The sequence below is a fragment of the Myodes glareolus genome, chromosome 6 (assembly GCF_982192425.1).
Source record: "Myodes glareolus chromosome 6, mMyoGla1.1, whole genome shotgun sequence".
Taxonomy (NCBI): Eukaryota; Metazoa; Chordata; class Mammalia; order Rodentia; family Cricetidae; genus Myodes; species Myodes glareolus.
The window spans coordinates 13,177,336-13,200,958 of record NC_142031.1 but is presented as its reverse complement, the minus strand read 5'-3'; the positions used below and the strand labels follow the sequence as shown (position 1 = coordinate 13,200,958).

Sequence of the window (23,623 nt, the reverse complement as noted above, 5' to 3'; positions counted from 1 at the left end):
AGAAGACACAACACCCAGTCTGGCCACTGTGACCACCTGCACACACATGGCTTTCACTCACAGATACATATACACAAATACTTGAAAGATTGATTTAGCTGATGTGTTTGGGTGTTTTGCCTGCATGTATGTCTGTGTACCAAGTTTGTGCCTGGTGCCCGTAGAGGCCAGAAGAGTTCACTGGATCCTCTGGAACTGGACTTACAGATGGCTGTGAGCGGCCGTGTTGGTGCTGGGAGTCAAACTCTGCAAGAGCAGCCGGAGCTCTTAATTCGATCCATTTCTCCTCCCCCCCCAGAATTAAGCCTTTTGTGCTCGCTTTGGCAGCACATATACAACAAATGGAACGATGGAGGGAAGATTAGCATGGCCCCTGCGCAAGGACGACATGCAAATTCGTGAAGCGTTCCATATTTTACAAAATTAAACTGAAAGACCCCCCCCCCCCCCGATATCGGGGAGACTCTTACTCAAGCGTCGGGATAACGCGACCCCTCCCCCCAGTAACTCACGAGAGACCGTCCTTGCTGCAATTCCACGAGGTTTAATGACAAGACAACAAGATGGGAACCAGTGCACTGGGGCCGAGACTCATAACCCACGCAGGGGAAAGAGTTCGACCTCGAGTGACCAGGAGTAGTTTTTATAGGAAGAAACCACACAGCCCAGTAATCCGAAAGGGGGGCAGGGAGGGTGTCACAGAAAATTCCGAAAATTCCAGTGATGATTACAAGGGGGCAACTTCCTGCCTCTCAAGATCATTCTCAAGGTCATAACCAGCTAGTTACTTTTCTAAAAGTACCAATGATAATTACTAGGGGGTGATAATTACTAGGGGGAATCTCCCTGTTTCTCAAGATTACTCTCAAGATTACAATCTACCTTTATCTTCAGCTAGTTCCTGAAACCCTGAAACTGGCTAATCCTAGATTTCTGATTCTTCTCTTCCTGCTAGATTTTTGGCTCTATTTTCCTGCTAGGGGGATCTGGATTTATCCAGGTCTTTCAAAACCTTTTTAAAAATAGAGATAAATAGATCAAATAGAAAGTTTTAAAAATCTGGTTTTTCTTTGTATCTACATTCCCCAGTTTTGGTTAAAATGGTTCACCCTGCTGGGCAGTGGTGGCACACGACTTTAATCCCAACACTGAGGAGGCAGAGGCAGAAGGATCTGTGAGTTCAAATCTTGGTCTACAGAGCAAGTTCCAGGACAGCCAATGCTACTCAGAGAAACCTTGTCTTGAAAAACAAAACTCCAAAAGACAAAACTTTTCACCCTGCTGGTAACCCATCTGGTTTAGGTAGCAAGCTTTCTTTGGGGAACTCCCTGTTTCTGTCTCCCCTCCCCCACCTCCCCAGTCTGGAATTATGGGTAGGCTGCCATGTCAGTCACATGGGTGCTGGGTGTTACAGTGGTATTATCAGAGCTGAGCAACAAGACACAGTTTAAAGACAATTGAAAGTCTTTATTCCCGCCGGCAGGACCATACTCCAGCATTGGGGACCCAAGCGTAGCCCCAAGTGTTTAGGGTAAGAGGTTTTTTGGTTTTTGGTTTGTTTCGTTTTGTTTTTTGAGACAGGGTTTCTCTGTGTAGCTTTGGAGCCTGTTCTGCAACTCGCTGTGCAGTCCAGGCTGGCCTCGAACTCACAGAGATCCACCTGCCTCTGCCTCCCAAGTGCTGGGATTAAAGGTGTGCGCCACTACCGTCAGGTGAGTAAAAGGTATTTAAGGGCAAAAGCCACATCCCAGCATCTTGCTTGGCAGCTGCAGGGGGCACTTCACACCTCAGGAAGTTTAACAGCAGCTACGAGAAGTTAGTTGGAGCATCCTGACCTTGGGTTCTAGAATGGAGCTGGACAGTTTTCCACGGGGTCCACCATCAAGGAGATCAAGTTTTAGTTAAACCTAAAGTGACCCCATTCCAAAGATGGGTGCCAGGGGCTAGGATGAGGCCCTTGAATGTAATAAGCCCCCTCCAGGAACCTGTTGGCATGCCGTCTCGGCCTGACACGGGGATCCAAACTCCCTAGCGGCTTTCCCCATTGAGGCCTTTCCAGGGCACCGAAGAAGGTCTTTCTCCATGGCTCCTCTTTTTAGCTCTCTCCTACACACACGTGGTTTTGGGTTTCTCACCCTAGCTACATCTAGAAAGGTTCTATCCTACCCCTTTAGAAGAGGAGGAGGCCTTCATGAATACCTAGCCTAAACCTCTCCCCTAGTCCCTCCCTGTCTCTGAGAATTTTTGCTTTGGTTTCTCTGTGTTGTGTGCCCCACCCCCAACCCCCATCCCGTGACTCAATTTGTAGACCAGACTGTCCTGGGACTCAGAGATCCACCTGCCTCTGCCTCTGGAGTGCAGGGACTAAAGGTGTATGCCGCCATCACCCAGCTGGGAAAAGCAAAATGGAAAAAACCCAAAACTCTTTTTAAAAAAGAAATCTGGTTCAATGATGCTAAATACAGAATAATGGAATTCGCGCTGTTTCCCCTCCACACCCCCCAGCCCTCGGCTGAATGAACGTGGAGAGCATGACAATGAGCGAGCACGCAGTGAACGGCTTTTGGTTACAAATGGGGAGGAATGTTTCTGGTCAGCTCTGGCTGTGGCTGTAATCCCTCCATTGTGATTTAGCTCTTCCTGCTGTTCTTTAGAACAAGTGAATGACAAAGCCTCAATTTCTCTCCTTCCCTTCCTTTGAAAAGGCGGTGGAAGCCGGATTAGGTAGCACAGGTCGCCGTCCTAGTACGCAGGGAATGGCGGAGGTGGGGGGAGGGGCGGAGCAAGGTTATCCTGGGTCTCATAGAGTCAGAGCTGGGCTACAAGGAACCCTGTCTATGAAGAAGGACGAGAAAGAGGACGAGGAGGAGAAAAAAGGAAAGAAAGAAAGAAAAACAAAGGAAAGAAGGGAGGGAGGGAGGAAGAAAAAAAACCATCTAGTAGTGTTTATGGTTAGGGCATGGTACTCAACCTGTGAGTCCCGACCCCTTGGGGTTGAACAACCCTTTCACAGGGGTCGCCTAAAGACCACTGGAAAACATATTTAAGGGGCTGGAGAGATGGCTCAGAGGTTAAGAGCATTGCCTGCTCTTCCAAAGGTCCTGAGTTCAATTCCCAGCAACCACATGGTGGCTCACAGTCATCTGTAATGAGGTCTGGTGCCCTCTTCTGGCCTGCAGGGATACATTCAGACAGAATATTGTATACATAATAAATAAATAATTTTTTTAAAAAAATTATATTACGACGTATAACAGTAGCAAAACTACAGTTATGAAGTCCTACGAAAATAAATTTATGGCTGGGGGTTACCGTTAAAGGGTCGCAGCACTAGGAAGGTTGAGAACCACTGCCCTGAAGAGCTGTCCTCTTTAAGAAGCAACAGAGTTCACTCTTTTACCAAAAGGCTGAGTTTGGCCCCGGGGGAAGAATCAGGCTCAACAAGTAGGTTTGGTGAAGATTCTCAGAGAGCCCTGAGCCCCAGGGTGAAAAGGGAAGCCCGGAACTGGCTTGGCTGGGTCAGCCCCACACCAATTTACCACCCACTTCCTCAATCCATTATCAGAGTAAGTAGGGCTGGGGCTTAACTCTGGCCTTAGGCATAGCCTCTGGTGCGGGAAGATTCTTAAAAATTTTCCCTCGTTTGGGCTGAAGAAGTGACTCAGAGGTTAAGAACACATTCTGCTTTCTTGTTTTTCTAGTTTTTGGTTTTTTTTTTTTTTTTTTTTTGAGATAAGGTCTCACTGTGTAGCCCTAGCCGGCCTGGATCTTGACTGTGCAGACCACCCTGGTCTGGAACTCACAGAAATCCACTTGCCTCTGCCTCCTGAGAGCTGGGACCACACCCAGCTTGCTGGTGTTTTTTGTTGGTGGTGGTTTTGTTTGTCTTTTGTTTCTTGAGGAAGGTCTTCTCTGTGTCCCAGACCTAGGTGTCCTGGAACTCCTCTTGTAGACCAGGCTGACATTGAACTCACAGAGATCTGCCTACCTCTGCCTCCCAAGCGCTAGGATTGAAGGCCTGCACCACCTCCCAGAATGGAAGCATTCCAGGGTTCGTGGACCCTAATTTAGAGGCGCTTTCCTGTGAACTTGTAATTGTGCTTATTAACTCCTTCTTCACAAGAGGTCCTCCCACCCTACCCAGTAGCTGCCTTCACCCTTGGTGGTGGAAAGGAAGACACCCTTAGTTCCACAGGGCTGTAAAACACAGAACTTGGGACTTTGGCCCTATTTCCCCGGAAGGCCCAGAGGGCAGATCTTGGCCTTCGTTTTCCCAGATGTTTGAGTGTTTTGCTTACATGTATGTCTGCACACGTGTGCCTTGCTCAGAAGCGACATCAGACCCCCTTGATGGCCGAGATTCATAATGTGGGGCTGGGAATTGAACCCAGGTCCTCTGCCAGAGCAACAAGTACTCTTAACTAATCAGCCATCTTTCCAGCCCCTCTGGCTTTTTTTTTTAAAGAATTTTTTAAAAATATTTATTTATTATGTATACAATATTCTGTCTATGTGTATGTCTGCAGGCCAGAAGAAGGCACCAGACCTCATTACAGATGGTTGTGAGCCACCATGTGGTTGCTGGGAATTGAACTCGGGACCTTTGGAAGAGCAGGCAATGCTCTTAACCACTGAGCCATCTCTCCAGCCCCCCCTCTGGCTTTTTTAAAATTGATTTTTCTGAGCCAGGCAATGGTGTCACGTGCCTTTAATCCCAGCACGTGGGAGGCACAGACAGGTGAATCTCTGCGAGTTTGAGGCCAGCCTGGCCAACAAAAGCTAATTCCAGGAGAGGTTCCAAAACTACAGAGAAAACAAAAACAGAAAACAAAAACAAAAGATTTTTCTGTGTGTGCATACAGGTGTGTGATAGGGAAAGGGCGTCCCATTGTGTCCCTGTGCTGGTCAGAGAAGGATGGGAATGTAGCTGACAGGTAGGTTCATCGCAAACCTCACACAACCAAGCAGGTGACACACATAATGGGAGGTGGCTGAAGGAGGGTCACTGCGAGTTCGAGGCCAGTCAATTGTACATAGTGAATTCCAGGTCAGCCCAGGGTCGCAAAAACAATAGGGTTGTCCAGATGACTCATGGGTAGAAGGACTTGCCACACATGCCTGATACCCTGAATTCTATCCATGGGACCCACATAAAGGTTGGAGGAGAGAAATGACACCATAAAATTGCCCTCTAACCTTCATATGCATGCCATAGCATGCTTATCTGCATATATCATACACACAAATAGATTTATGTATGACAGATGTGTGTGCACAGACACATATGGATCATAACTGGGGGTGTCTTAGGGTGTGGCTCAGTAGTAGACTTGCTTAGCATGAAAGAGGTTCTGAACTTGTCCCTCATCAGCACTACATCAATAAATAAAATATAGGGTTTTTTTTTGTGTGTGTGTGTGTGTTGCTGCCGTTTTTGTTTGTCAATTATTTTGAGACAGCCTTTTTCTGGGTGTAGCCCTGGCTGTCCTGAAACTTAATCTGTAGACCAGGCTGGCCTTGAATTCAGAGATCCACCCGTCTCTGCTTCCTTGAGTGCTGGGATTAAAGGTATGCTCCACCAACGTCCGTCTTTAGGTTTATAAAAGTATTGTGTCTGTTCTAAGGGATTCAGGTAATGAAGAAATGAAGAAAGCAGTACCACAGGATCCAACAATTCACTTGTATACTTAGGAGGCTGGAAAGCATTTATCCTCACACAGAGCCAGTATGTGAATGTCCACAGTGGCCCATTCTGTAATAGCTAACTGTGAGAACAGGCCTTGTCAGTCAGCTGAAGAGTGCGCAGGCAGAAAAAGGCAGGTTCTCACGTGGGGTGTTACTTCACAATAGAAGTGACTATGTTACATGCTACAGCTGGCCTGTACATGGCTCCCTCTCCCTAAAGACAGGGTCTATGCTGGGCAGTGGTGGTGCATGCTTTTAATCCTAGCACTCGAGAGGCAGAGGCAGGTGGGTCTCTGTGAGTTCAAAGTCAACCTGGTCTACAGCGCTAGTTACAGGATGGCTAGGCCTGTTACATAGAGAAACCCTGTCTGGGGGGTGGGGAACAGGGTTTAGACATGTGTGTAATCCTGGCTAGCCTGAAACCCTAAAGCTGGCCTTGAACTTGGGGTGTTCCTCTTGCCACTGCCTCTTGGGATGCTGTGGTTAAAGGTGTGCACCACCACATCTGGCTTTTCTAGAACTGTTTTTAAATTTTTTTTTTTTTTATGTTTAGGGGTGTTTTGTCTGCACCCAGGTCTGGGAGAGCACCTGATCCCCGAGACTGGAGTTACAGACAGGTGTGAGGTGTCATGTGGGTGCTGGGAATTGAACCTAGGTCCTCTGGAAGAGTAGCCAGTGCTTTTAGCTGCTGAGCCATCTCCCCAGCCCCCTGTAGCACGCTTACAGATATATGAGATCTGGTCTAGAAAAAGAGATAGGGATTTCTAGGTCAATAGACCATAACAGATTTCCACATGACTCTCTTGGTTAAAATTCTTAAGTTACCTCTCTTCAAATTCCCAAGTGGTTATGCATTCACTGAACAAATATTTACTAAGGGCAGGTCCTGCACGCTGACAATTGAGTAAAACAAACAAGTCACATGGCCAGAGAGGGGGCTCTCGTTAGTGACCTGTGACCAAAGACTGCCCCTCCTCCATCCCTTCCACAGACTGACCTCAGCCCAGCATCTTCTCTTCCTTATAGCAGTCCACCCCTCCCCCACAGCTCCACCCCATTCCTTTTTGGTTGTTTCATACCCCTTCAGGCTATCTCACCTGAGAAAATCTGGCCTCTGCCCACTTTCCCACCTGCCCTCCTGGGAGCTCGCGGTCACGCGCCACGGATAGCACACTCATTTGCACTCCGTGTTAGTCTCTCTACAACAAAAGGACATAATTCCCTTTCCTAGGGCTGTCCCCGCCATGTTACTGCCTGGCACCTGCTAGGTCCTTTATCTGTGGTTGCCACCTGGTGGCTATTTCCTAGAATCCTGGGTCCAGGAGTTCCCTGGTCAGTTTGGTCTCTGGGGAGCCCAGCAACCAATTTTTGTTGTAGTGTTTAATGAACCATATTTTCTGATCAGCCCGTGGGAAGGGAAGGATCCAGTCAGAGCAGGGGAGTTGACATTGCTTAGGCCCAGGAGAAGGAAGCTCACGACGTGCAGCCTGCGCCCGGGTGACGGGTCAAGCCTGACTCAGACTGTGGAGGAGCCACAGTGGAAACTTACCAGCCTCGGATGGAGGGTGCGGAGGGGGGGGCGGGGAGGGTGCTGAGAGGGAAATGCAGACGTGGCCTCCCAGTTGGTGCCCAAAGGGCAGAGCAAGGAGAGGAAGCCAGCTGATGCCCCTCCCACGCAAGCCACGCCCCTCTCCCCGGGGAATCAAGGAGGTTGCTCCTCCCTCCGGAGAGCGAGGATCAAACAAAGCACACAGGAGGAAGTGTGAACCTTGGTTACAGTGAAAGGCTTCATTTGCGGCAAATCAACTGTGACGCGGGAAGCCTGCTGTCCTGCTTCCCAGGACAGGACTGTCCGGCCCTAATCATCTAGTCCTCACGCTGACTCTAATTCCATCTCCGCAGCCCCATTCCTCTACCTACCCTCCTCCAGCCTGATGCTGTCTGTAAGTGGATATTGGAAGGTCATAGACTATGCGAGGGTTAGGCAGGAAGTGGAAGTCAGGGTACCTGGGGTGTGGCTACTACCAGTCGGTGAGAGACTCTCACCCACTCTGAAGTCCGTCTCCTGGGAGCTGGGCTCCGTATCCTAGGGGTTTCTCAACTCTAGAGGCTTTTTTTTTTTCTGTCAAGAAAGGGACTCGCTATATAGCTCAGGCTAGACTGAAACACACTACGTAGGCCAGGTTAGCCTCAGCAGCAATCCTCTTGCCCCTGCATCCCAAGTGCTGGGATTATATGCTGCCGTACCCAGCTTTCATCTCAAAGATTCTACCAGGCTTGTGGCCGCTCCATCTTGCTGCTACCCTCCACCTGTTAGATTGGTTGGGACTGTCTGACTGTTCCACTCCCCGAGACAGTCGGTTGTGTCCTGTACACCCTCTGCTATGCGCCTTGCCTGGCTGTCCCCCCAATACTATATGCTCACCCCTTTCTCCTGCCTAGCTCTTCAGGCTAGCAGTGGATCAGGTGCACAGCACACAGTTCCTCTTGTTTCTACCCCACAAGACTGATCGCTCTGCCCAGCACTGGCCTGCCTTTAGAAAGAGTCCAAGGGGGATGGGAAAGACAGACAGACAGAGTACTCAGACCTGAATTCCCAGCACCGGTGAGGAGGAGGATCAGGGTTCAAGGTCATTCTGGCTACACAGCTGGAGTTGGAGGCTAGCCTGGATTACATTAGACCCTGTCAAAAAATGAACACAATAGATGGGATGGAGACAAGGGAGGACCAGTGGTGGGGGTCCTCAGTGACCATGTCCTCCACTGGAGTCACATGGAACCTTTGCTGCTTGTGCAAATGACAAGCACAGCTAGTCACCTTCAGGAGGCCACGATTCACTGCCTTCCAAAATGTGGGTTGAGCCCCCCAAATGTCGCTGGCTCCTGTTGGCAAGACTTCATGTTGTCTGTCACGTGACTAAGAACCTGCCAGACCCTAAGTCAAGTCTACCACTAACCCAGGGAAACATGGCTGCTCTTCTCCTGGCTTTCCAGACTCACCCCAAATAGGTGCAGGGAATGTATCAGTTATCTTCTTTTGTCCCCTCAAATCTTAAAGGGACCCCGGCAGCAATGGTGCACACCTTTAATCCTAGCACTTGGGAGGCAGAGGCAGGTGGATCTCAGTGAGTTCAAGGCTAGCCTGGTCTACTGAGCCAGTTCCAGGACAGCCAGAGCTGCTACACAGAGAAACCCCGTCTTGAAAAAACAAAACAAACAAAAAACTTTAAGAGGTTTCTCAAGGACAAGTGACACTTAGGAGCTAACCACAGCCCACTAGAACTCAGGTGAAAGGGTCCAGTCCACAGTCCAGCCTCTGAGAACACACACACCGGATGCCAGGCCTCTTCTTGGGGAGCAGAGGACATTACAGGACACTTATTAAAGTGCAAGGTCTGAGTTCAGGTCGCTTAGGGACTGAGCACATGCAAGACTTTTTCTTTTCAGGTCTGAGGATGTAGTTCAGTAATTCCCAGCTGCTTGCATCAGCAGCAGCAACACACACACACACCACACGTGTGCACACGCATGCACAACGCACATGCGCGCACACATACACAGGGATGTGGCATGAAGGTGCCCTTCCGAGAAATAAATGTAAAAAAGTCTTTGTGTGTTTATTTTCATGTGTATGCATGTATTGTTGGGGTTTATGCAGTGGGTGAGTGTGGGAATTGCTACCCCGAGTTATATTTCCCTGCCCCCATTTGAGGTGCTTATCTGCAAAGAATCAACTTCCCTCTGCTCCTGGAGTTGGATGAGGAAGTTTAAGTGCACATGATTATTCCTTGATCCCTGCTGGGGTCAGGTGACAGTCCCTACTGGGGACAGGTGAAGGTTGAATGCACGTGATTAGTTCTTGACCCCTACTGGGGTCAGGTGAGAGTCCCTCCTTGGGTCAGGTGACAGTCCCTTCGCAGCTCCGTCCCCATTTGGTGCCATGGTATAAAAGCTAGCCCCGGCAGAACAATAAAGGAGCTGCTGTTTCACCTCAACCTTGTGCTCTGTGGATTTCATTCAACCTGGACACCCTCCGCCGAGACTCGTGGTTCCAGACCCTGCTGGCGCGGTAGGTGAGGGCCAAGGTTTGCCACAAAGATCATACCATGCAACAGATTTCACAAGAGAGTTTTTTTATATATATAATATAATTTATTTTTATTTTATGTTCTTTGGTGGTGTGCCTGCATGTATGTCTGTGTGACAGTTGGGAGTTGCCATGTGGGGTGCTGGGAATTGAACCCAGGTCCTCAGAAAGAGCAGCCAGAGCTCTTAACCACTGAGCCATCTCTCCAGCCCCCATGAAAGAAATGTATTGTTGTATGGTATACAGAGGCTACCCCTGAGGGAGGATGAAGGGGAAAGTGACAGAGAGACAGAGTGAAAGACAGACAGACAGACCAGGAGACAGACACTGGGTTCTGATATCAGGGACCTTTTAAAGGGCATAGTAAATTCCGGTCTCTGGCCTCCATCTGTGGAGGCCCCGCCCTGTAAAGGTAGCCCGCCAAATCTTGACCTCTCCTTCGAGGAGGGTTGGGGTAGCCCCCAAACCTTGACCCCTTCCCAGAGGAGGTCAGGACCACTCCCCCAGTCTATTTAAACTGCTTTCTTCGTGCCCCCCCAGCCCCCCTGGTTGAGGTGGAAGCTTCCGGGTTCCCCACGGGGGTGCGGAGTGGGGGGCACCCGAGAGTACAGGAGTTCTATTAAACCTGGATATCTTTTAATTTGTCTTGTTTTGATTCGGCTTGATTGGGTTTTTGCGTTGACAGAGAGCTCGTATTAGAAAATATTTCTAACAGGCATGAGTGTCACATTTGGAGGCTGCTGCTGTGGCTGCTGGCGTTGAGCCACTGAAGGCAGGCTAGGGCTAACATGTGTACTTGTGTGTAAGCTCATATATACCATGTGTGTGCAGCAGCCCTCAGAGGCCAGAAGGTGTCAGATCCCGTGGCACTGGAGTGGTAAGTAGATGTTTTATGGATGTCGGGAATCAAATGTCAGGGTGAACTCTGTAAGGTGAGTAGGTTGAAAAAATAAGATGCTCCAAGATGAAATCTTTTTTTTTAAAATCAAGATGTTCTTTTTTTAAATATTTATTTACTATTTATTTATTTATTTATTATGTATACAATATTCTGTCTGTATGCCTGCTGGCCAGAAGAGGGCACCAGACCTCATTACAGATGGTTGTGAGCCACCATGTGGTTGCTGGGAATTGAACTCAGGACCTTTGGAAGAGCAGGCAGTGCTCTTAACCTCTGAGCCATTTCTCCAGCCCCCACACCGAGATGAAATCTTAAGGCCTGTTGGGGACCAGCCTCAACAAAAATACTCTCGCCAGGGTAAGGGCATGGGGATTAGAAATATAATAAAGAAATATAAATTAGAAATATAATAAATATAATTAGAAATATAAAAATTTGTGAGGACACAAATGAAAATAATAAAATGGAAAAATATATAGGATAGTATCAGGAAGGAATTCCTGTGGGTACTGAAAATTCACGCCCCCCTACCCCAAATTCACGCCCCCCTACCCCATTTAATTTCCAATTGCTTAAAATACCCTGACCCCCAAAGGTAGGAGTAAGACAAAAGACCGCATTAACGGGTACAAAGAAATGAACAGAGCAATTGAAGGTCGTGGGCAACATTCCTAGTTATTCATTCAGTTGCTAGAACAAAACAAGTCACACTCATACCCTAGACCAAAACGTTCTGTAGGCGAACCACTCCCTGGGCGGAATCCCAAGTTATCTCCTTAAGGGAACTGGAACTTAGTTGGACCCTAAGACTCTTGTTTGAGGTAGGAATAATCTACTTCTCTATTCCAGGAGTACAAGGTCTGGCTATTAGCTACACCTTTAACAAGAACCTTGAGAGCAGAACTCTCTGACCCACGTCTAGTTAGGACCTTTGTTTGAGGTAGAAACACAATAACCTTGAAGAAACTAGAGGAAAGTTCTGACCTTTGGTCAGACCTTTGAAAAGAGGCTCACATTTGTAGGCTCCACAATGAACTTACCTCTAGTTCTTAACTGCTGAACCATCTATTCAGCCCTAAGAATTAAAACAAAACAAGAAGAAACAAGGTAATAGTTACAGGGGAAAAAATGAAATCAGGGTCTAGAGAGATGGCTGAGCAGTCAAGAGGCTTCTTTTCTTGGGGACCCAGGTTTAATTCCCAGCACCCACTTGATGGCTCACAATGTCTGTAGCCCAGTTCCAGAGGATCTGGTACCCTTCCTTTCCTGGTCTCTCAAAGCACCAGGTGCACAGACGTGCATGCAGGTGAAACACCCATACAGGTAAAATAAAAGAAAAATAAATTGAAAATAAGATAAAACAACCTTCAGGGTTTTGTCCATTTATTTATTTGTTTTGCTGTTTGGAAATATGTTCTCCTGTATCCCAGGCTGGCCTCAAAATCTCTACAATGAGCTAGAACTTCCGATCCTCCTGCTTCCATCTCCAAAGTGCTAGGATTACAGTCAGTCACTGTGATACCCAGATTGCAGAGACAACCCAAAACCAACAAGACTGAGCGACGTATGTAAAAGCAAAGAAAATTTATTCAAGTTCGAACTTGAGCTCTTCATGTGTCTAACACATTGGCACAATCAGAGTCTCGAGCTCAGTTGGGGTGGGGTTTTTATCATAGTAGAGGTTGGGGTGAGAGATTTTTAAGGTTCAAGACTCCTGATTGGCTGACATTTGTCTAGAGGTGTCCTGGTGAAAAGGGATGGGTGTGTACTGGGCTAAAGGACATCAGGTGATCCTATTTAAGATGATTTGAACGTTAGGAATTTCCTTTGGAATGTTAGGTCATTTCCCCTTGGAAGATCCATTCCTGGGTGGCACCAAGATAGTCTCAGTTTTTGGTCTTTCTTGGAACCAGGTATTGCCTTAGGATCTGAAACTCAAGCCTCTATTGAGCTTGTCCTGACTGAGTCTTACATTCCCCCCTTACAAGTACCAATTACAGGACCCAGTCCTGTAATTCTGCTTGCCCAGAATGGGCATGGGAATGGTACTGGGACCTAAGAACCATTAGTTAACAGAGTTTTGTAGGGCAGTGATCACCCTCTGTTACCAGGCGCTGGAGCTCTGATCTTTCCTGAGTGCAACCAAATCGTTATCCTGAATGACCTCTTTAGTTCTGCATAAAGAACCAAAAGTGTTACGTCTTATGACATGTAGAACCATTTTAGTTAATAAATTCATTAATTGACAATCCCGGTCCTATTTTCCTGGTATGTCAATGGGCATTATAGGTAGCCATTTTGTCCCTCATGCCGGGGAGTTTCCCCTTGTCTCACCATTTCAACCTATTTTGGGCAGGGAACATGGGACATGTTCTTTTTTATAACTATTTCAAGCTGATATTGGGGCATTGTTATCAGGGCCCAAGAAGGTGAAAGCCTTGTCAAAGGCAAGGAGGAAATTTAGGCAATGGGACATCCATCAGAAACATCAGGTTCTCGGATAGTACAGAAATAGGGAGCATTTACACAGGCTGGAATGGCCCACATCAGCTTTCAGCAAGTCCAGGGCTCACAGTCATTCGGAGCAGTTGTAGTCAGCAGCTGATGCTTGGATGTGTCCATCAGCCAAGTGGAAACCTGTTGAGAAGTTTAAAACTAGGAATAGAAGTGAAAATGCTTGAACTTAAAAGGAAAATATTACATTTGAAACTTTCAGGCCCACAGTCTTAGTAAGTAGGAATGGGAGGAGTTCCAAGACCAGGAGAGAAAAATACCATCCTCAGCATTAGACAGGGAGGAAAAACTTAGGCTGTACTTATCTGGAGTCCTTTGGATCTGTGAGAAGTGGATCTAGGTTTTTTTTTTCTGAAGCCTATATGAATTTTTATTTTACAAGAGGATAAAAATTTTAGATATATTCGCATTACCAATCTGAACTGAAATCCATATTGTAGAAAAAGCAGGTAATGGTACCCTGTAAAGCAATAGATATAGACACAGACCTTTGAGTCCTAGCAAAAACTACAGGTTTAGGTTAGAATCATTTACGTTTTCCGTCTGTCCCGAGAGTCAGGTATAGATTGGACAGAGATATCTTTGACCTGATGAGATGTCCCTTTAAGTTTATATTTAGATGGAAACCAAAATAAATCCAAAATCTTGAGCTTGTGACTAAACAGTAAGCAACTACTAAATGCTAAACTGCTAAACTCTGAGCTTTTTTTTTTTTTTTTTTTTTTTTTTTTTGGTTTTTTGAGACAGGGTTTCTCTGTGGCTTTGGAGCCTGTCCTGGAACTAGCTCTTGTAGACCAGGCTGGCCTCGAATAAACTCTGAGCTTTTATACCATAGAAGGAGAAAACAATCTGAAACAATTTTTATAACTTAAATTATTTATATTCTTAAAACTTAAATTTACATCTCATATCATTTTTGAGACCCTTAAAGCTTATAAGCTTTTATAGTCTTTCACCTTTGTTTTTTTTTTAATATTTATTTATTTATTATGTGTACAATATTCTGCCTGTCTGTATGCCTGCAGGCCAGAAGAGGGCTCCAGACCCCTTTACAGATGGTTTGAGCCACCATGTGGTTACTGGGAATTGAACTCAGGACCTTTGGAAGAACAGGCAATGTTCTTAACCTCTGAGCCATCTCTCCAGCCCTCACCTTTGTTTTTAAGGCTTAATTTTTACATGTAAAATGAGCTAACAAGCTAGCTACAGCCTTGGGACGAACTTGGTTGCCTGGTGCTAAGCAGACAAAGTTATAGCTAGCCCCAGTCATCAATACTATCAGAGAGCCAAGGCTAGATTATACCTGAGTGTAGACCAAGCAGCTTCTGAATCGACTGAAAATGACAGGGACTGAAAGACCCCCGTGTGGGGAGACTCTCACTCAAGTCTCGGGATAACACGACCCCCCAGTAACTCACGAGAGACCGTCCTTGCTGCAATCACATGAGGTTTAATCGACAGGAAGACGAAACCAGTGCACTGGGGCCGAGACTCATAACCCACGCGGGGAAGAGTTCGACCCCAAGTCACTGGGAGAAGGGGTTTTTAAGGGAAGAAACCACAGCCCAGTAATCTGAAGGGGCTAGGGAGGTCCAGTGATGATCACAAGGGGGCAACTCCCTGTTCCTCAAATTTATTCTCAAGATTATAATCAGCTAGTTCCTGAAACCCTGAACTGGCTAATCCTAGATTTCTGATTCTTCCTTCCCTGCTTAGATTTTTGGCTCTATTTTTTCCTGCTAGGGGGATCTGGATTTATCCAGATCTTTCATCTCTGATTCTTCCCTCCCTGCTTAGATTTTTGGCTCTATTTTTTTCTGCTAGGGGGATCTGGATTTATCCAGGTCTTTCAGGACCAGTCCTTACCCAGTTAGCCCTACCCAGGTCTCCATCGCATTGGAGGCGGAAATATCAGAACAGCAATCTTTGCCAGGCCCATAAGGTGAGAGTTTCTTTCCACCCTGTGGAAGAGGGACATGGAAAAGACCAAGTGGTCAGTGCCAGAATAATCCAGATGGAGACATCACGGTGCCCCATAATCTGTATTGGAGACCTTGGGTCACTGCAAGGGTCTGGGAGTCTCTGCTTTGCCGGGAGCAAAGACCTGTATTGGGTTATAGTCCAGCCATCTTAGCTCACAAGTTAAGTAAGCTACCCAGAAGCCTCTGCAGGGCAAGTTCCAGGCCCAGGAAATAACCCAGTGTCTTCTTATCTCTCCCTGTGAGTTAAGAATGCCTGCAGACCTGCAGGTCCCAGGCCCCAGAAGTAATTAGCATTCTCCCTGTTAGTTAACATTTACAGACCCTCAGTATTTTCTTATCTCTTCCCATCAGCCAGGGATGTCTCCAGACCTGACATTTCAGTTAGAACAACTGCATAGCAACCTACCCACCCCCCTGCCCTTTTGCTATATAATGCTCCTGAGAAAAAATAAAATTTACAGCTTGATCAGAATACAGACTTGCTGTCCGTGTTCTCGTGTCTCTTGTCTCCATTTCTCTCCTCCAGGGTCCGGGGACCCAATTCATGTCCTGCTAGTTGGGACACTGTTTGATATAATAAATTTTTTTATAATAAAACTTTAATCAGCATTTTAAATACCACCTTCTGCAGATCACTGAAGTATATGAGGGCTGTCCAGGTATGTCTGAATAGATGACTTTGTTTCTAGTTGCTTGTTTTAAGCTTGACTTTGAAATCATATGCAGGGGCCTAAATAAGGCTTATCCCTGTAATTAATTATATCAGTAGCACTTAGCATGGCTACGATTAATGAGCTTGATCACTTTTTTTGTTTGTTTGTTTGTTCAAGACAGGGTTTCTCTGTAGCTTTGGAGCCTGTCCTGGAACTAGCTCTTGTAGACCAGGCTGGCCTCGAACTCACAGAGATCTACCTGCTTCTGCCTCCCAAGTGCTGGGATTAAAGGTGTGTGGTACCACCACCCAGCACTTGATCACTTATAAGGATGGCTATTAACTTGTACTTTTTAAACATTTTACAATAGTTAGCAGCTTTTAAAAGACTAGGACTTTACACTGCATTTCTATCAGGTTTAGCTTCAAAAACAATGATTTTGAATTGACAACATTTTTACGAAACATAAAAGATTTACATGACTCAGTTTATCCAATAGCTTAAACTTAGCAAAGATAGCAAAAACAAGAAGGCTAGACATACATCCTTAAGTCTGAATAGAACTTGAGTGAGGAGAGACATTTTTTAAACCACTGTTTTTTAATTTATTTAATGTTTTGATCTTTTAATAGTTTTCCATGTTGTGGTGGCCCCCATTATAATTTTTCTTGTTGTTATCAATGCAAACATCTGACATGTAGGTGGCCCTAGGCTACCACTGTGAGAAGGTTTTTCAACCCCCAAAGGGCTTGGAAGTTGCTCTAAGCCCTTTGCCAGACTGATTAGGTCATTGTCTTGCTACATCACAAGAAATTAACATCCCAGTTTATGGTTTGTATTCGGTGCATGGCTGTGCACCTAATTTATAGTCTTTTATTTTAAGTCCAAATATTAAAAATATAAAACATTTTATAAGCACAAATGTCCCAGAAAATCTCTTAAATGTCTGAAATATTAAAAATAAAGTACCCGTTTTTTTTTTCTTTTTGAGAAGCTTGGATCACCTCTTTGGTTCCACCCTGGCCAGTATATACATAGCCTGCCTTCTAGATCTCAGCCTGCTCCATTTCACTATGGTTGGTGCTTTCGATGACTGTTATCTGGCACTGGCATTGCTAAAATTTGTCCATCCTTACAACTGGACTCTCTTTGGGACTTCAATCCTGGTATACATTTGCAAACCTCACCTGTTCCCTATGATTCTTTTATGTCTTTAAAAGCATTATCACCTGGCTAACCTTTAAATTACAAAGTTTAGTTGCCAGAGCAAGGTGCATTCTCAAGTATAAAAGCATTGAGGTATAGTTTTAATATTTTATATTTTTTTATAAACTTTGTTTTTAGGACAGGACATGAATTATATAAAAATTTATCCCAATCTTTTGTCTCCTAGTTAGACCCATTTTACATGGTCATCTCTAATCAATATGGTGGTGAAATCCTATGATATCCATCTTTTTGTTTAATTCTAGTAAATTGGCAACAAGTCACAGAGAAAAGGCGCCTCGTGGCTAGAGAGGCGTTTCCCAGGAGTGGCCCGGGTCGCCTAAGACCACACGCACTTCTGTTTCCAGGTCGGTCTTCCGGAAGTCTCTGTCTGAGGAGGCCTTCCTGCTTGTGTGGTCTTTGTGACTTCCACCATGGCGTACCGCGGCCACTGGCCAGAAGGTGCAGAAAGTGATGGTGCAGCCCATCAACCTCATCTTCAGATACTTGCAAAACAGGTCTCCCATTCAGGTCTGGCTGTATGAGCAAGTGAATATGCGGATAGAAGGCTGTATTATTGGCTTTGATGAGTACATGAACCTCGTATTAGATGATGCAGAAGAGATTCACTCTAAAACAAAGTCAAGGAAACAACTGGGTCGGATCATGATGAAAGGTGATAATATTACTCTGCTCCAAAGTGCTTCCAACTAGAGACCATCTGGCGCTTGAGAAGTTGAAGAGGAAGTGCAGTGTTTTTAAAGGTGTCTTCTTTTGGGAGCATAGTTCAAAACATTTATTCATGTTATTTTAGTTGCCCTTATGTTATTATCAGGTGACAATAAATGCTGTGAGATTGTTTTTATTACATTGAGTAAAAAGAAAAAAAAATTGGCAACAAGTCATGTGACTGACTAGAAATGGTCGCAATCTAAATTGGAATCATATATAGTTTCTTTAAAATTATCCATGCAGGGGGCTGGAGAGATGGCTCAGTGGTTAAGAGCACTGACTGTTCTTCTAGAGGACCCAGGTTCAATTCCCAGCACCCGTGTGGCAGCTTACAACTGTCTCTAATTTCAGTTCCAGGGGACCTGACACCCATGGCAAAACACAAATGCACATAAATAAATTTTTTAAAAAATAAAATTACCCATGCATAGATTTTAAGTTATCAGTTTCCAGTGTTAATAGCTTTAACTTTTAAACTAGTTTTAATTTTAACAGATTTTAACCATATTTAATAAAACAAACTAATAAATTTTAAAGTAGAAAATGTTTGCATAAACCAAGTGTAAATTTTTTGGCTATTGTTTTGTTTTCTCCTCCCTGTCACTGTGTCAGGGGCTCAGACTGACAGAATGACATAGAGAAAACTTTTAAATAAGCATGCCTGAGTTTTGCTACAAGCAACAACATTATACATTAACTGCCCAGTCATCTTTCCACGATCAACGTGTCAGACACAAGGGATCTGACAAAGGCTAAACCAAAAGGCAGGGCTTTTTGGTGTTATTGATTGTGCACAAAGTGGCTGTCCTTTGCGTAGATTTTTCGCTGTACCTGACTTCACTTATTACATATTTGGGAATTAGTTCCCACCGTTCAGAACTGTTTTGTGAAGAGTTTCCCACGGCCAAGTCTTCATTCCTCTCCCCTAAGTAAACACAGATCTGCTTTCCTGCAATTATCTTTTTTTTTAAAAAAATATTTATTTATTTATTGTGTATCCAATATTCTGTCTGTGTGTATGCCTGCAGGCCAGAAGAGGGCACCAGACCCCATTACAGGTGGTTGTGAGCCACCATGTGGTTGCTGGGAATTGAACTCAGGACGTTTGGAAGAACAGGCAGTGCTCTTAACCACTGAGCCATCTCTCCAGCCCCCCTGCAATTATCTTTATCAGTGGTCAGTGCTTAGGGTCCAGGAACAGAGCATGAATTTAAGATATTCACAAGTATCCAAGGACATAGAAGACGGGGGAATTACTTCCTGCCCAAGCTGCTGCTCTGGTTTTACCTCACTCCTTCACCTCAGTTTTCTGGTGACCTTAGTTCAGGAAACTAACGGCTTGTGTTTTATTCTCAAGGACAGCAGAAGAAATAATTAACCTCAACCCAGAGAAAGACCCCCAACACCCACGATCGGAATGGCTGATAACAGCATAGCCTGGAACTGATTGATAATTTAGAGGTCTTGGTCACTTCTTCGCTTAGAGCAGTAAATCTAACTCCAGACCTAGGCCAGTAGAAATCATCATGCCTGGTGTATGTGCTATCAGATTCAGGGATCATCAGCTTCCCCTGGACTGTTTAGGTAGGTTGCCCAGTTATCTGGTATCCTCTGTGCATATTGGGAGATAAGAAGCAGTACACTGATTTAAACAATTTTGTGCCATTCATAATTTTATTAAAAATAAACTTTAGTCCTTTACTAACCACCTAAAATTGTGGCATAGCACACTAACCTTACCCTCTAGAATTCCCTGATGATTTAACTTCTTTCTTAACTTTCTCCATTAAGTTCACAGGAGGGCTGGAGAGATGACTCAGCAGTTAAGAACATTGGCTGCTCTTCCAAAGGTCCTGAGTTCAATTCCCAGCAACCACATGGTGGCTCACAACCATCTGTAATGAGATCTGGTGCCCTCTTCTGGCCTGCAGACATACACATGGACAGAATATTGTATACATAATAAATAAATAAATATTAAAAAAATATCCACACCAGTATCCAGAAGACCAGAAAATCGTTTTCCATTTATAAACAAAGTGAGTTCTGGTCTCTGAGGACCTATGTCTTGTAGCCAATATGTGTCAGATGAAGCAAATCTGTCCTTTCCTCTCTTTTCTTTCTTGCTTTGACTTTTGATGTGCACAGCAGGAAGTAAAATTGGTTGTGCAAGCCCCTGACGTGCTTTTACTACAGAAACTCCCCTTGGTGAGTGAGTCATCACCTTGATCTCTCCCTCAAAATCAGCATCAGTGACCGTGAGCAGCAATAATTCCATGCATAGTTGTGCTACTTACTCTTCCTTAACAACAATCCTACAGGGTCTTTTGGTAATGGCCCATAAACCCCCATGGGGAGAGCTTGCATCCCCACTTCAGGTGTCAGAACCTTGTATACAGAAGAGCTGAAGCCAAAGATCAAGCCCTGCACTTCCTGGGGTTGCTCTGAAAAGGTCCTGTACAGATTTCCTTGTGAGGGAACAGATTCCTGGATTACTCCATAATTTTGTCTCGGGGTGTGAGGCTTGGCCCTGTGTCCATTTCCCAAAAGGGGATTTCCTAGATCATCTCTTTTTGATCCGCACTCGCTAGTACAATGTTTTCCTCTCCTGCATAATCCTGATTCTCTTCTTGTCCTCGGGCTTCCTCTCCTATCAGGACATTGTCTGACCTGATGCCCCATAAGACCACATCCACAACAGCCTCCAGGAATTCCTGTAGTTTGTATTCTCCCTGGGCCTAGGTCTCTCTGTTGGGGTAAGACATCATTAATTATCTTTTCCTGCAAGGCAGCAGCTACGGCCATTCTATGTGTATACGACTGGCCAATATCCAAGCAAATTTGAATATAATCTGCAATGTTACCCTGCTTTTTAAAAGGTCTTCGAGCCACCTTACATATAGCATTCGCATTCTCAAAGGCTAGCTGTTTAATTATTAACTGCGCTGCTTCTGTGTCTCTAATCAACCTATTAGATGCCTGGAATTTGCTAGTCTGAAAACAAAGTCCTGAAATAACTCATCTGGTCCCTGTCTTATACTAGATAACTCCTCAGCCTGTTCTTTTGATAATGTAAGTCTACTCCAGGCCTTCTTGGTCGCTGCATTAATTTTGGACATATGATGCTATATCAGATTCTAACTGCTAATCTTTTCCCATATAAGGTACCTCACCTGCAAGCATCTCATATGAAATAGGAAGCTGCTGAGCTCTGTTTCTCTCAGCTGTGGCCTGACATTGTTCTGCAAATTCAGTTTTCCACAATAGTCTCCTCCTGACAGGCAAGCCTTGGCTATCTATCTGCTTCCAATCGGCTGGCGGCAGAGTTTCTATTGCTATATTTTCTGACAGCGTCTGGGTAAATGACGCTGTAGGATCGTACTGAGTGCAAGCAGTTTTTAATTCCTTGAGTAATTTAAATGATATAAGGGTATGTATCCTAAGCAAATTTCCTTGCGCATCTCTTTGCTCTATTATGGGAAACAATTGAGAACATTGCATTTCTTCCCCTCTGCTAGCGGTTTCCCTGATATAAGCTTGTAAAAAAGATTCATTACTATTGTTATGCGTCTGCTTCACTTTCGGAGTGTTCTGTTCTGTAGGTGGGTCTAAACCAGCGATTGCGATAGGAAGAGAATTCCTCTTCTGACAAGAGTCCTGGATCTGCAGAGTTTCTAGTCTGCATGATAGTGAGGTTACCATCTTTCTCAAGCCTTTTAGCTCCTAGTGAACCTCATTATTCTGTCCCTGTCTCTTAGCATTGCTGGTTGCTAGTGAGGGAGATGAAGACTCCCCTTCATAGTCTAAATCATTAGTCTCTGACTGATTGTAACTACTCGGTTCTGTAATGTAGGCCCATTTTTCTATATGGTATGGCAGCCAGGCTCTGAAGCCATAGGGCCCACCTGAGGTGGTCACATAGACCTGCAGACAGGCTGTCGCTGCCCCAACAAAAGGTCAGGATGTTGTTGCTCTTTTCTTTGTAATTTGGAGGATGCCTTATAGAGATGCTGATTCAAGCCTATGTGACAGGTAGCATACACAGCAGACAGGTAGATGCGGACCTGACAAACTGCCATTCACCTGGTTACCTAGGAGACAGGTCTGGTGTATTTTCCCGCTCAGTTTATGTGTTGATATAAAAGCTGTTTGGAGAATAAACAAGAGGAATTCTTCAGGATGTGAACTCAGGACTTCATGAGGGACCACTGAGAATCTCCCTCCCAATTAAGCCATGTGAGTTGTGTCTTTATTTCCATCTCCTCCAAGCCGGTCAAGAGGGAGAGTTTATGTTGGGGTCTGGTCTAGAGAATTAATTTATGGTCCGGGCTAGAACCGAGCCCCGACACTGTAAAAGCATCTAACAACTCCTCCGGTGGTGCAGAGAGAAGTACCTCCTGCTGGTCAAGATTTAAGTCCAACCTCTCCTGTACTAGCATCCAAAAATAAAGCGTATCTACAGGGATGCTTTCTGGTCCATAATTGCATTAATGTTGTTGAATCCTTATCTCTACTTCTTTGCATGGTGGTGCAGAGAGAAGTACCTCCTGCTGGTCAAGATTTAAGTCCAACCTCTCCTGTACTAGCATCCAAAAATAAAGCGTATCTACAGGGATGCTTTCTGGTCCATAATTGCATTAATGTTGTTGAATCCTTATCTCTACTTCTTTGCATGGTGCAGCATCTAAGGTCCTGCACTCAGAAAACCGAGGGCATATCTCCTCTATAAATTCTAATTCTAAAAATTCCTGTATCTGATGCTGCTGTGCTCTTTCTCCTGTCCTTTAGTATATCTCCAGCCAACTGTGTAGCCATTTGATTGCTTTTTCCTTGCCCTATATTTCTTTTTTATTATTTTTGAGACAGGGTTTCTCTGTAGCTTTGGAGCCAGTCCTGGAACTAGCTCTTGTAGACCAGGCTGGCCTTGAACTCACAGAGATCCGCCTGCCTCTGCCTCCTGAGTGCTGGGATTAAAGGCGTGCGCCACCACCGCCTGGCCCTTGCCCCATATTTCTATATTTACAAATTTTACTTCTGATATTACTGTCCTGCTTTATCCTATGCCACCTTAAATTCTATTCTTGAGCGCTTATTCCTCATGTATCCACCTGTGGTGCAGTTTTCTCTTGCGGGTACCCCATTTTCTCCTCCGTACATCTGATCATTTCTCTGGAGTTTCTCGGGGTTCAGCAGTCAGTTCCACGTTGCAGGCACCACTATGTCGGGGTCCAACCCCATCATAAATTATCTCTCTGGACCAGGGTGGAGGCACAGGAATAATTGAGACACAGTTCACACAGAAATATCAGAAGGGAGTCTCAGTACGATCACGCAGGCTTATTTTCAAAACAGCTTTTGTATCCAAAGGTAAACTGAGGGGGAAGTTCATTAGCATGCTGTTTCCAGGGTAGCAGGACTAAAGTCATGTCTGCAACTATGGCTGCTCTGTCATGTGGCTTAGATTAGCACCTCTTCCCAGGTGATCTCCACAGTTACAAGGAAGGGAACATAACAGCATTAGCACATCCTGACCCTGGCGACAGCCTGTCTGTAGGTGCTGGGTGACTACTTCAGCAGGGACCTTGGCTTGAGAGCCTGGCCGCCATACAGTGTAGACATATGGGGCCTGTATACTATTGCCCCACAGTCCACATCATCCAATTTTACCATGCAGATGATGCAGCATAAGGCAGATTTCTCTTTGCTTGTTGATTCTTTCTGGATAGCTATCTTTTCATCTTTAGGCGTCTAGATATCCGGGGTCTCTTGACTTTTTGAAGATGAATATTTTCCTGCAAAGAGAAGAACAGAGCACTGTTACAACCCTTATGAAGTTTCCTTACCACCTGTATGGTTGTCACCT

At 45.2% G+C, this 23,623-nt stretch overlaps 1 long non-coding RNA gene, 1 other non-coding gene and 1 pseudogene across 2 annotated transcripts in view; all 3 read left to right on the top strand.

Annotated features, from left to right (window-relative positions):
* The first annotated feature begins 311 nt into the window (after window positions 1-311).
* Window positions 312-418, top strand: LOC148121646 (U6 spliceosomal RNA). The gene has a single exon (XR_015738231.1). It is a non-coding gene; the product is annotated as a U6 spliceosomal RNA (small nuclear RNA).
* A 9,085-nt stretch (window positions 419-9,503) lies between these two features.
* Window positions 9,504-23,623, top strand: part of LOC146894090 (uncharacterized) — a 22,428-nt gene continuing 8,308 nt past the window's right edge. The window contains exon 1 of the long non-coding RNA XR_015738036.1: window positions 9,504-9,754. This is a non-coding gene — a long non-coding RNA (uncharacterized LOC146894090). The remainder of the gene's footprint in view (window positions 9,755-23,623) is intronic.
* Window positions 17,450-17,755, top strand: LOC125395359 (small nuclear ribonucleoprotein E pseudogene; annotated as a pseudogene).